Here is a 13,491-nt window from a genome sequence, read left to right as displayed (position 1 = left end):
TTGCCATCCACTGATGCATAAGCAAGATCAATGATGTCCTACCCACCCCAGCCCCCAATCAAAGAATTTCCTTTATTTCATTCTCCTTCTTCTTCATAGCTACAATAGTATCATTTAAGAAGTACTTGGACAGATAGTTGGAGGAGAGGGGCCTGGAGGGGTATGGGCCCACGCAGAAATTGGGACTAGCTTGATGGACAACATGGTTGGCATGGACTTGTTGGGCCAAAGGGCCTGTATCCATGCTGTATTACTCTATGACTCTATAGGCAATCCCTCAGGATTGAGAATAACTCACTTTGTTCATTCCATCTCACCAGAGAGCAGCAGGCAGTTCCAGCACATAGGTTTGCAAGGATTGTAGGCAACCGCACACTGCAGGTTGTCATTGTATGCATTCTGCTTTGTATGCAGGCCCTCCTGGTCCCCTGTGTATACAATAAACTCTCTCCCTCCTCTCCACTCACTCACCAAGACCTTTAGTAAAACATTGGCTAATTTTAGTAGTGCAGTTGATCAAAGGCAGGCTGACCTGCAAAAACTTTCTCTTCTGATTTTAGCCACAATGCATTACTGCTGCAAGAAGTAGTAATGCTGAGGTGTGCAAACATTGAACAGTATATTGGCACTGGCTGCTCAAAGCAGGTACTCAAGTAAGCAGACAGTATGAAGTCTAAGTTCTAGTTGTAATAAAATGATGAGAGTGGCTTAATTGCACATTTTCAATCCTGAGGCTTATTTTCAGGAACTTTGTTATTTGTTTCATCATTTCTCTCTCCCTCTCCCTCCCTTTTGATCTCCCCATCATCTGAACCACTACCAGGTGTAAGTAAAGTAACGTTAAATGTGCAGATGCTGGATATCTGAAATAATATGCTTTTATACACCCTTTTATAAGATGTCCCTTGCTTGTGAAGGGGTAAATAATTGGAACTTCTTGTTTTTTTCATGGTTAGCAGCAAAGGTCATGAATATTTGAAACAAGGGGTTCAGAGTCTGATCCTTGCCTTATCCGATGACCATGCTGTAGGGAGAATAATCAATAGCAGGAATTCTGGCTGATTGCTCACATCCCCAAGCTGTCCTGAGGTCAGTTAAATTGTCAGCACTGGCAAATCAGTTGGGATTAGCTAACTAAAATGTTCTCAGAAAATACTAAAGTTGTTACTCTAAAGGAACGCTGGGATTAATTGTAATTGGATATAATTTAATTCAGATAAAAGTAGTAAATTTTATTGACTGTAAATAATTATGAAGTAACAGTAGGGAAGTGGGGCCTGAGAGTCAGACGCCAGCATGTATCCAACTTATAGAATCAAAATAGTTAGAGAGTTCAAGAAGATGGTCAAATTAAAAAGGTAGGTAAATGTCTGCTATGGCATAGTTAGTTGTACTTTTGCCTTGAGCCAGAGATTTGCCCACAAAAATCTAGGCTGATACTCCAATGCTTTACTGAGGGATTTCTGCACTGCTTGGATGGTCAGAATTTAAAATGAAAAGCCCTTTTTCCTCGAAGGTAGATGTAAAAGATCCATGGAACTAGTTTTGAAAAAGTGCAGGCTTGTTATCACCAGAGCTTTGACCAACATTCCCTCAGTTAACATCGCTAAATCTGATTATCAAATTATCATTCCATAAATAGCAACGTAATACAGAAATGGGCTGTTGTGTTTTCTACAACGGGAACCAAACATTAAAAGCACATTATTGGCGACATCCATCTCTAAGGACCCTCACCATCTGGGACATGCCCTCTTCTCGTTACCACCTTTGGGGAGGAGGTACAAGAGCCTGAAGACCCACACTCAGTGATTCAGGAACAGCTTCTTCCCCTCCGCCATCAGATTTCTGAATGTACCATGAACCCATGAACATTACCTTGTTATTCCTTTTTTTTGCACTATTTATTTAATTTTGTAATTTATAGTAATTTTATATCTTTGCACTGTACTGCTGCCACAAAACAACAAATTTCACGGCATATAAATCAGTAATAATAAATCTGATTCTGATTCCAATTGGATGTAGGTGCTTTGGGACATCCAATTCTGTACTTCTGAAGCCATGCCCACACATTAACTGAATGTGATGTTAAGAGAAAAGAAGTTGAGTGGAACATTTCAGTACTTCTAGCTTTTAAGCTCCACAGGCGATTGATCCTCGAACAACAATGTGACTAATATTACAAGAAAATAGACATACATCAATGGATACGCTCACAGACATGTACATATTCACATAAACCTACATAATAAATTGCAGATAATGAGGAAGATATGAAAGTTGTGCAATGGTGTGAACCAGGTTGCCAGTCTAATATACATCTCTGGTTTTTATCCTACTGATTTCAATACAAATACCAAGGGATGAGATGGAAAACTGACTGATAATTTGCTATCTACCTTTTGCAATATTGCACAGAGTCAAGGATCTAGAAATTTATCCATGCAATGCTGTATCAATAAGTGTTGCGAAATTTAAAATCACTCTAACGAAACATCACCTAATTTTGTACACACATTTTTGTCTGTCTTAACACTAGCTGTTAACATTGTAAGCTAGTTTTGGTTCAAAATTTTCTTGCTCCCTAGTGCTATTTTTCTAGCATCTAGCTCACAAAACGATGTCAGCAGAAGAGCAATGCTTAAATTTGTCTCCTGTGAAATTTTCAGCCAAGTTACTCTGATTAATGACTGGCATGTTCACTTACAAAAGAATCAGTTCTTACTAATGCTAAGGACCCAAAAGGGCCAATCACTGTAAACCTGTATTCATGGTCAGACTGCTGCATGCTACTATGCACATGAACAACTTGTTCTGTACACTGCTCACACTGAAAATTGACTCTTTCACGTTCCTTCAAACAATTTGCTGCAACCACAACTGGCTTAAATGGCCACTGGTCAACATATTACGTTCGTCTTTATTGGTGACATGGGCATGCAAAAAAACATCTTCCCATCTTCAGAAGCATGTACAGGGACTAATCCCACATTACAGTTAGCATGGCTTCAAGGACAGTCAGCATGGCTTTGTGAGGGGCAGGTCGTGCCTCACAAGCCTGATTGAATTCTTTGAAGATGTGACAAAGCACATTGATGAAGGTAGAGCAGTGGATGTGGTGTACATGGATTTTAGTAAGGCGTTTGATAAGGTTCCTCATGGAAGACTTATTCAGAAAGTCAGGAGGCATGGGATCCAGGGAACCTTGGCCGTGTGGATTCAGAATTGGCTCGCCCATAGAAGACAGAGGGTGACGGTAGATGGAGCGTATTCTGCCTGGAGGTTGGTGACCAGTGGTGTTCCGCAGGGATCTGTTCTGGGACCCCTGCTCTTCGTGATTTTTATAAATGACTTGGATGAGGATGTGGAAGGGTGGGTTAGTAAGTTTGCTGATGATACAAAGGTTGGTGGTGTAGTGGATAGTGTAGAAGGTTGCTGTAGATTACAACAAGATACTGATAGAATGCAGACCTAGGCTGATAATGGCAGATGGAATTCAACCCGGATAGGTGTGAAGTGATACACTTCGGGAGATCGGATTTGAAGGCAGAATACAAGGTTAATGGCAGGGCTTTTAGCAGTGTGGAGGAACAGCGGGATCTTGGGGTCCACGTCCATAGATCCCTCAAGGTTACCGCGCAGGTTGATAGGGTTGTTAAGAAGGCATATGGAGTGTTGCCCTTCATTAGTCGGGGTATTGAGTTCAAGAGCCATGAGGTGATGTTGCAGTTCTATAGAACTCTGGTTAGACCACACTTGGAGTATTGTGTTCATTTCTGGTTTCCTCATTATAGGAAGGATGTGGAAGCCTTAGAGAGGGTGCAGAGGAGATTTACCAGGATTGGAGAGCATGTCTTATGAGGATAGGTTGAGTGAGCTAGGGCTTTTCTCTTTGGAGAGAAGGAGGATGAGAGGGGACTTGATAGGGGTGTACAAGATGATAAGAGGCATAGATCGAGTGAACAGGGACTTTTTCACAGTGCGACAATGGCTAACACGAGGGGACATAATTTTAAGGTGATTGGAGGAAGGTATAAGGGGGATGTCAGAGGTAAGTTTTTTACGCAGAGAGTGGTGGATGCGTGGAACGCACTGCCTGCAGAGGTTGTGGGGGCAGATACATTAGGGACATTTAAGAGACTCTGAGACACATGAATGATAGAGAAATGGGGGGCTATGTGGGAGGGAAGGGTTAAGTCGATATTAGAGCAGGATAAAATGTTGGCACAACATCGTGGGCCGAAGGGCCAGTACTGTGCTGTAATGTTCTATGTTCTATTACTTTCTACTCCATATGATTGAACTTCATTTACTTACGCATCAGTCCACAAAAGCATGTGCAGTGGCCACAGGCACTTGTTTGCATTGCAGAATTTGCCAGACAATAAGCTACTAGCAGCTGCACATGCCTATGCAGAGAGCTGCCTGGAGCAGCTTGTATAGCTCTGGAGGATGTCTTGTATTGGAAGGGAAACCCTGCTTCTCAGAGGAAAATTATTTGCTCCAGGACTAAATCCAGTGTTGGCAACATTAGTCTCTGTGGCCAAAACCCTCAACACCAACTCCCTCCAGAGAAGATTCTGCCAGCTTTTCAAAGTCCTCAGTCAGTAAACCTAATTCGTGGTGAAATAACCAGCAGTCTGCAGAAGCTACCTGATTGCTGGTGAGTGTTGCATGCTCTCGGGCGAATGTCTAAACGCTGGTGGCAGTGAGAAATCTGCTGTACACCGTGGCAATATATGAGTGAGCCCAACAACACTTTTTCAACCGGTGCTAACAATTTTCACTGTCTTAGGAGCTATCCAAAACAGTTTTGGGGAGCCAATTTTTAAAGCCGAAAAGATAGTGCAGACAAATTTTTAGCTGAAGATCTCTCTCAGTCTCAATGACTGACACTTCCTTTGCTCTTTTGCAAGCATACCCTCACAAAACTCTACAAAGAGGCCCTTTCTCCTGATGGTTAAACAGTTAATAAGACAGACTGTGAGCCAATAGGAAAAATTGAGCAGAATTACATTAAGGTGCTCATCTCGGCCTTTTTTGTCAATGAAATTTTAGTGGGATTGAGGATTGCATGGTTATTCCCAGGATGGCCCAAATAGTGATTCCTGCAAACCAGTCACCATGTTCAGAAAGCAGGCATCTGCTGGTTTGAGTGAAGGACACTCCACTATCTATGCCCGTTATAATGTTGTAGACATCAGACAGATCACCCTTGAGCCCACTATGCTCCAAAGGTAACAAACCCAATGTATCTTGTCTCTCCTTAAAGCTGAACTAATCCAATACCCTGATGAAGTATTTAGATGAGCACTTGAAATGCCGTGGCATGGAAGGCTATGGGCTGAGTGCTGGGAAATAGGATTAGCATAGGTAGATACTTTATGGCTGACATGGTTACTGGGAAATACTTTGATATAATTGTTGAGATTAGTCTGAGAACCAGCTAGGGTTCAATGGGCTGAGATACGAATTTTGAGAAATATGAATCTTTAGAATGGAGGAAAAAATGAATTGATAGAATGAAGTCTCAGTCATTGAAACATCTGCTACTGATCAGGATCCTGCATGGATAGAATCAGATGGAGGATTCAGATCCAAACTAAAATCACATCTTGAAATCTAGTGCAGCACACAAAGCACTGGAAGAACTTAGCAGATCAGGCAGTATCTATGGAGGGAAATGGACAGTCAATGTTTCAGGTCGAGACCCTTCATCTTCAATGCATGAAGGGTCTTGACCCGAAACATCTACTGTCCATTTCCCTCCACAGGTGCTGCCTGACCCACTGAGTTCCTCCAGCGCTTTCTGTGTTGCTCCAGATTCCAGCCTCTGTAGTCTCTTGTATCTCTCTCTTGAAATCTAGTGTCTTTTTTATATTTTGATTTATTCTATCCAGCACTTTAGTTTTCAAAATCCATTTAAAACCCAGTCAATGCCACAATATTGCAACACTGTTGCCTTGGGTTATTTTTCACTGTTCTCTCTGCTGTTCTCACGTCTCTCTTCCTTTTAATATACATTCCTAGATGTACTTAAAGTTCCAGTTAGAAAGAGTAACCACCAATATTCCCTGTGATTCACATTTTTCTTCTCTATGTTTAAGTGAAAAATGGAATTAAAATGTTGAGTCATGCCTAAGAAGCAGTCTTGTGGTTCAAATAAAAGTTCTCATGCTGGACCATAAAGAAGAAAGGAGCAGCTCTTACCTGGAACTGTGTGAGTTTCTTTAAGCTCCTGTGAAGCAAGTTGCCCTGTATATATGTATTTATATATCGCTTGATAAGGATGCTTGGGTTAAGATAAGTTTTGGTGACCAATGATCAATGGGCACTTGCTCTTGTGTCATGAGTTTATCAACAGCAGCACTTTAGGCCAAGAATTTTGAAAGTTCTCGCATTTCTGCTGATATGACATCCTGTGTGCCTTGACTTTTTGAATCAATACATGGCCCAAATTACTGCTGTGCTGCATGTCATTATGGATACAGTGTTGTGTTAAGTTACCGTGATCGCATAACCTTGATGCATTCTTATTTGTATGGATATTTCAAAACAAATAAAACTAAGTTTATTTTTTTCTGGTGGGTGAGGAGGGAGGTGGAGTGAATTGCAGAGCAATGAGACACAATCTTGAAATTATAGACAGACCATTCAAAAATGAAAAAAGGAAACTTTTTCACAGAAAGGACAATGGGCACTTGGAATGGTTTCACCCAAAAACAGGGATACCCAGAGACCAATCCAAATTTTCGAGGCTTTGATTTATACATTTTTGATTTAGAATTTTATCAATGGATTGTGGAACAAAGATAATTTTTTCTAATTTCTTAATTTTTACAAAGGGCCACCACTGGCAAGGATAGTATATATTGCCCATCCCTAATTATCCTTGAGAAAGTGGTGGTGAGCTGTCTTCTTGAACTGTTGCAATCCTTCTGGGTGAAGGTACATTCACAATGATTTCCAGGATTTAAATGCAGTGAACATGAAAGAACAATGTGGTAGGTCAAGTCAGTCTTGAGGTCACTGTTGACCATTGGTGCAAAAACCTGCTCTATCCTGCCTGTGGCTAATATTCATCCAGGCCTCAATCAATCCATTGTGAGGTTAGTTGTTTTGCTTTGCATCATAGTGATTCTTCACACTGAGTGATCTGGTGGTGTTCATCTCCTCTCCAAAGATGTATGGTAATTGGCTTGCTTAGAGCTCATCTGCCCTTTGAAAAGTCTTGTTTTTAGTCCAACTGGGTGTCTGGACATCTTCCTCACTCAGCCTAACCCAGGCCCACACACCAGTTTATTTGCCAAACAACCCAACCATGGAACTGGGTGCACAGGTTACCATGATAGCAGATGGCCACCAAGAGAGGCCTGAACTGACAATAACTGTATGAAGAACCCAATCAAAATTAGTGCACAGGCACAAAATATAAATTCTGTCATATCAGTTCTTGAGTGGCCCTAAGGGACTGCTATCAGCCTTAGGAAATGAGTACAAACATTCTCAGGGTTTGATTTCTGAGGAACCAGAACCATTACAGTCAGTTCTTCTTGTCCTCTCCATTCCTCACCAACTCACTCTGCAATTTAAAACTAACTTTCTTCCCTACCCAGTACTGATGAAAGGTCTTCGGTCTAAATATTAATTCTGTTTCTATTTCCACAGATGCTGCCTAATGCACAAAGTGTTTCCAGCATGTCCTGTTTTTTTAATTTATTTTTATTTAAGGTTATTGAATCATTCTATGTTTAATGTCATTAATCCGGCAGATGCATTGTCAGAATTCCAAATGTGATATGATATCCCTTTTATGATATTGTCACCATTCCTAACATTGTCTTATTCATGCTGAGAAGACTTGCTGAGGATGAGTATTGGGCTTTTAAACTGAGGGATAAATATAGAAGCAACAAAATTAGCTGGAGGAAACATTTAAGATAATTGAAAATGCTAGATGAGAAATAAGACTTTTTTTTTTTACCCAACCAGTTGTTGTTATTCAAAATGCACTGCATAAAGTGGTGGTGTTTAATTGGATCTAACAATGCCTACGTTGAGCTATACTAAGAAACCCTCTTGCCAGAAATTAGATTGCTGAGTCCTGTTTTTTCAGTGGTCTGTGATTGAAAATTGTGCACAAATTATGTTTGTGACAATTTCTGGTCAATCACTATTGTAGATTATAACTTCAACACAATATTCACTTCAGGAACATATGTGATGGCATCATCCTTCTTGAAACACTCCTTTTGGAGCCTTGCAGGGCATCTTGGACCACATCATCCTGGGGGCATTTATTAAAAGGGAACTCCTGAGACAGTATGGTCTTAAAATCATAGCATCACGTTGGATGGGCAGCAAGGTAAGTAAAATATGTACCTAAATCCCAGCAACTCCCAACATACCTCCACCCCAAACCCCAACCCATCCCTCTTATCTGTGCACCCTGGCCCTGTCATCTTCAGCTACCTTTGCTGCACCCCGCACATGCTCCCCAGCCTCTATTCCCTCACTCCTTCGATCTTAATCTTCTCCCTGCTCTGTTCCAGGAGATCGCATCCTGAACCTGTCTCTGGATAAACTACCTGAATCCATCACTGGATAATCTTCCTGAATATCACCTAAACCTTTGGGCAAGTACCCTAAATTTATCACTGGATATAGTCCTCAAAGTCAACCCTGAACCCATCTTTGGGTAAGCGCTGGAACTATCCTGAATAAACATGCTGAACACCAACAGTCTGCACCTATCCCTGGGCAGACATTCTGAACTCATTGCTGGGTACACATTTGGACCCCACCCCTGAATACCCCTAGTAACCCAAAACCAGTTACTAGATAAACACCTGAATCCATCAATCAATAAACTCTCTGAAAACCCAAGCTGGGTGAACAACCTCAACCCACCACTGGAAAAGCACCTTGAATTGATTCTTGAATCTATGAACTAACACTGGATACATCCCCTGTGCATACCCATGGATAATAAACAATGTGAAACCATGTCAGGGTAAAATGTGCTGAACCCATAACTGGATACACACCCCTGAATCCAACCCTGCATAAGAACCCTGAACATATCTTTGGAGAAACAACCCAAACCCCAACATGGATAAGCATCCTGAAACCATCCCTGGGTAAGTACTCTGAATGCATCCTACTTAAACATCCTTATCCCACCTTTAGATAAGCTCCTCAAACCCATTGATAAGCAAACACACTGAACTCATTCTTGGGTTAGCAATCTGTACTCGCCACTGGATAATTGCTCTGTACCCATCCCTGGATAAGCACATTAAACCCTGAAAGACTCTGAACTCATCCCTGAATAGACTGCCTGAACCCATTACTAGGAAACCACTCTGAACACATTCTTGGATAAATACTCCAAACCGCCAAGGGTAAATATTCTTGACTGATTCCTTGGTAAAACTTCTCCAAAGCAATAAAAACACTTGCTGAATCCATCATTGTGTGAACAGTGTGAACTCAGCACTGGAGAACCACCTTGACTCCAGCACATGAAGAAGGCCTCAAACCCATCTTGGAATCTTTACCTGAGCTCGGAACCCAGCTCAGGGTAACCCCTTTGAAGCTATTCCTAATTATACAACCTGAACTCAATATTAGGTAAACACACCATTGTTTAAACTGCTTGAACCCAGCACTGGATAAACAGCCGGAACTGGCACCGTAGGGGCAGGCATGGTAGTGTAGCGGTTAGCGTAACACTTTACAGCGCCAGCGACCCGGATTCAATTCTGACCACTGTCTTTAAGGAGTTTGTACATTCTCCCTGTGTCTGTGTGGGTTTCCTCCAGGTGCTCCGGTTGCCCCCCACATTCCAATGTTGTACGGGTTGGGAAGTTGTGGGCATGCTGTGTTGGCACCAGAAGTGTGGCAACACTTGCAGGCTGCCCCCAGAACACTCTACGCAAAAGATGCATTTCACTGTGTGTTTCAATGTACATGTGACTAATAAAGAAATCTTAACTGTTCTCTGCGAAAGCTCCCTGAACCCACTGCAGGATAATCACACTCAACCAATCCTGAGTTACCCCCTCCCTACAACCCCCAAACACATCCTATACACATGTACCAGTAAGCATCTCAGTGGGAATATGCATTAGTGGGAACCAGCCTGGACCCACCACTGGAAAAGACTGAAGCCATTCCAGAACAAATACCCTGAAGCCTCTGCTGGGGATCAGGATAAATATCCCAAATCGATCCTTGAGTAAATACCTGAATCCACTGCTCAGTGAGTACCCTCAGCTCACCACCAGTTAAACACAACTTGTGTAAACACCAAGAACCAACGCTGGGTAAATATCCTGCATTCTTCCCTGAGTAAATAACCTGAACCCACTGGTGGCTTCCTGAATCCACAATTGAATAAATGCCCTCACTGCATCACTGAAAAAGCATCAGAACCCATCACTGGCTAATAATGCTGAACCTGTATCTGAGAAAACACCCACCCTCTAGGTACACCTGAAATCTCCCTGAAGGCTCATCCTGAACTAGGCACTGGGTAAGTACCCTGAATCCTACCATTGGCTGAACGTCCTGAACCCATCACTATACAAGTATATTCTCTACAAGTATATTAAGAGCAAAAGGGTAACTATGGAGAGAATGGGTCCTCTTAAGGATCAATGTGGTTGTCTATGTGTGGAACCACAGGAGATGGGCTCATATGTGTTCACTGTGGAAAAGGTCATGGAAGCCAAGGAATTAAGTGAAATGACTAATGATGTCTTGGAACATATCCACATTATAAAAGAAGAGGTGCTGGCCATCTATAAGGCATTGTGACCATCAGCAGCATTGGAAACATACTTTTAGGCACAGTAGTGTAGCAGTTAGCATGACACTTTACACTGCCAGTGACCTGGATTCAATTCCAGCCACTGTCTGTGAGGAGTTTGTATGTTCTCCCCGTGTCTGCATGGGTTTTCTCTGGGTGATCCAGTTTCCTCCCACATTCCAAAAGACGTGCAGGTTAGAAAGTTGTGGGCATGCTATGTTGGTGCTGGAAGCATGGCGACACTTGCGGGCTGCCTCCAGAACAGTCTACAGGTTATGAACAGTCTATGAGTTAGGAAGTTGTGGGCATGCTATGTTGGCGCTGGAACCGTGGCGACACTTGCGGGCTGCCTCCAGAACAGTCTACTAGTTAGGAACAGTCTATGGGTTAGGAAGTTGTGGGCACGCTGTGTTGGCACTGGAACCATGGCGACGCGGGCTGCCCCCAGAACAGTCTGTGCAAAAAAGATGTATTTCACTGTGTGTTTTGATGTACATGTGACAGATAAATCTCAAAGATGAAGATTTTAATATACGTAACATTATGGCCCAAAATTCTCCTGCTCTACCGTTACTGTCAAGTCAGATAAACAAAAGGAAATTTTTTTAAAATGTGGGTGCTGAAAATCTGAAATAAAAGCAGAAAATGCTGGGAAAAAGGTCAAGACTTTTTAGTTCTGATGTAAGGTCCTGCACCTGAAACATTAGCTGTTTCCCTTTGCACAGATGCTCCCTGACCTGTTGAGTGTTTCCAGTGTTTTTTGTTTTTGAGCCAGAGGAACAACCTTGGTTCAGCGAGGAGTGCAGTAGGACATGGCAGGACAGCACCAGCATACAATAAGTGGTAAGGCACCAGCCTAGTGGAGCTGTAACTCAGCATGCCGAAGAGCAAAAACACACGATAGGCAGCGATAAATGGTCTGGCAACTATAGGATCAGATCAAAGCTCTGGAGTGCTGCCACACTAAGTTATGAATGCTGCTGGACAGTTAATCAGCTAATGGGCAGAGGATGCTCCAAGGATATCCCCATCTCAGCAATAGCAGAGTCTAACATGTGAATGCTAAAGACAAGGCTGAAATGTTTACAACCATGTTCAGCGAGAAGTGCCAAAAAGGCCTTGGTTTCCTCCTGAGATTCCTACCATCACAGAAGCTGGTCTTCAGTCACTTCAATTCATTCCACATGATAACAAGAGCACTGGGTACTGCGAAGGCTATAAGACTGGGCAATATCCCATCTGTAGTACCAAAGATCTGCAGTCCAGAACTAGCTGTGCCTCTAGCCAAGCAGATTAATGACAATTACAACACTGGCAATTACTCAATAATGTGAAAAATTGACCAGGTATGTATGTCCTGTTCACACAAAGGAGTGCAAATCCAATCCAGTTAATCACCTCCCAATTAATCTAATATTAAGCAACTGCAAAGATACGGGAGGTTTCATTTACAGTGCTATTACGCAACACATACTCACCAATAACATAGTCACCTATGTGCATTTTGGGTTTTGCCAGACCTCAACACAGCCTTGCTTCTGTCATAGACCAGAGATCTATACTGCAGAGGTGAGGTAAGAGGGCTGTAAAACTGAGATCAATGGGTATCAAGGGAAGACATTTCAGTGGTTGGGGTCATACCTCATATAAAAGGAAGATGGTTGTGGTTGTTGGAGGTCCATCATCTTGAAAGCACAAGTCAGCAGTGAGAAGGAATACCCTCCACCTGCCTTGTTGAATGCAGGTTCAACTCCCTCAACAAGCTCAACAGCATCCAAGACAAAGCAACCTACTTGATACTCTCTGTATCAACCACCCAAAACATTGGCCCACAGTGGCTGCAGTGTATGCTATCTACAAAATGCACTGTGGTTACTCTCCCAGCCTACTCTGACAGTTCCTTGGAAATCTGTGAGAAGGATAAGGAGGGCAAGGATAGCAGGTAGATGGGCACACCATCACCTGTGGGTTCCCTCCAAGTTGAGCACCATTCTCATTCAGAAATATATTGCCAATGCTTCATTGTCACTGGCTCTAAATGCTGGAACACCCCACACGGCAGAACCATACAAATACCTCCACCACAATGACTACCGTTGTACAAGGAGGTGGCTGACCAACACCAAAGGCAATTAGAGACTTGGTAATAAATGGTGGTCTTGTCAGCAAAGCTTAGATATTGAAAAATGAATGTTAAAAAAAACAAGCAGGTGGTCTAAATTGAATGGGTATAAGTTGGCGAGTCAGGAATTGGGTTAGTATAAGTTGAATGGGTGGAAATTTGGGGAACTGGTAGTGTGACTCGAAGTGATGATGCAGCTTTACCAAACTCTAGTTAGACCACACTTAGAGTACTGTGTTCAGTTCTGGTCGCCGCATTATAGGAAGGATGTGGAGGCATTGGAGAGGGTGCAGAGGAGATTTACCAGGATGCTGCCTGGATTAGAGCATATGGAATATGAGGAAAGGTTTAAGGTGCTAGGGCTTTATTCACTGGAAAGGAGGAGGATGAGAGGAGACATGATAGAGATATACAAAATATCGGGAGGAATAGATAGAGTAGACAGCCAGCACCTCCTTCCCAGGGCACCAATGCTCAAGACGAGAGGACATGGCTTTAAGGTTATGGGTGGGAGATTCAGGGGAGATGTCAGGGGGAGGTTTTTCACCCAGAG

The 13,491-nt window shown here is 42.6% G+C and overlaps 1 protein-coding gene across 4 annotated transcripts in view; it reads left to right on the top strand.

Annotated features, from left to right (window-relative positions):
- The first annotated feature begins 7,699 nt into the window (after positions 1-7,699).
- Positions 7,700-13,491, top strand: part of LOC127583763 (apolipoprotein A-IV-like) — a 29,186-nt gene continuing 23,394 nt past the window's right edge. The window contains exons 1-2 of one of the 4 annotated variants that reach the window (XM_052040081.1): positions 7,700-8,368; positions 8,556-8,639. The gene's annotated coding sequence lies outside the window, so the exon portion shown is untranslated. Of the gene's footprint in view, positions 8,369-8,555; positions 8,640-10,314; positions 10,541-13,491 lie in introns of those variants that run through there. The other 3 variants (XM_052040089.1, XM_052040082.1, XM_052040091.1) reach the window with 3 other exon arrangements.

Source organism: Pristis pectinata, chromosome 27 (genome assembly GCF_009764475.1).
Source record: "Pristis pectinata isolate sPriPec2 chromosome 27, sPriPec2.1.pri, whole genome shotgun sequence".
In the NCBI taxonomy this organism is placed as follows: Eukaryota; Metazoa; Chordata; class Chondrichthyes; order Rhinopristiformes; family Pristidae; genus Pristis; species Pristis pectinata.
The sequence above is the reverse complement of the archived record's forward strand: the minus strand, read 5'-3'. Positions and strand labels throughout refer to the sequence as shown.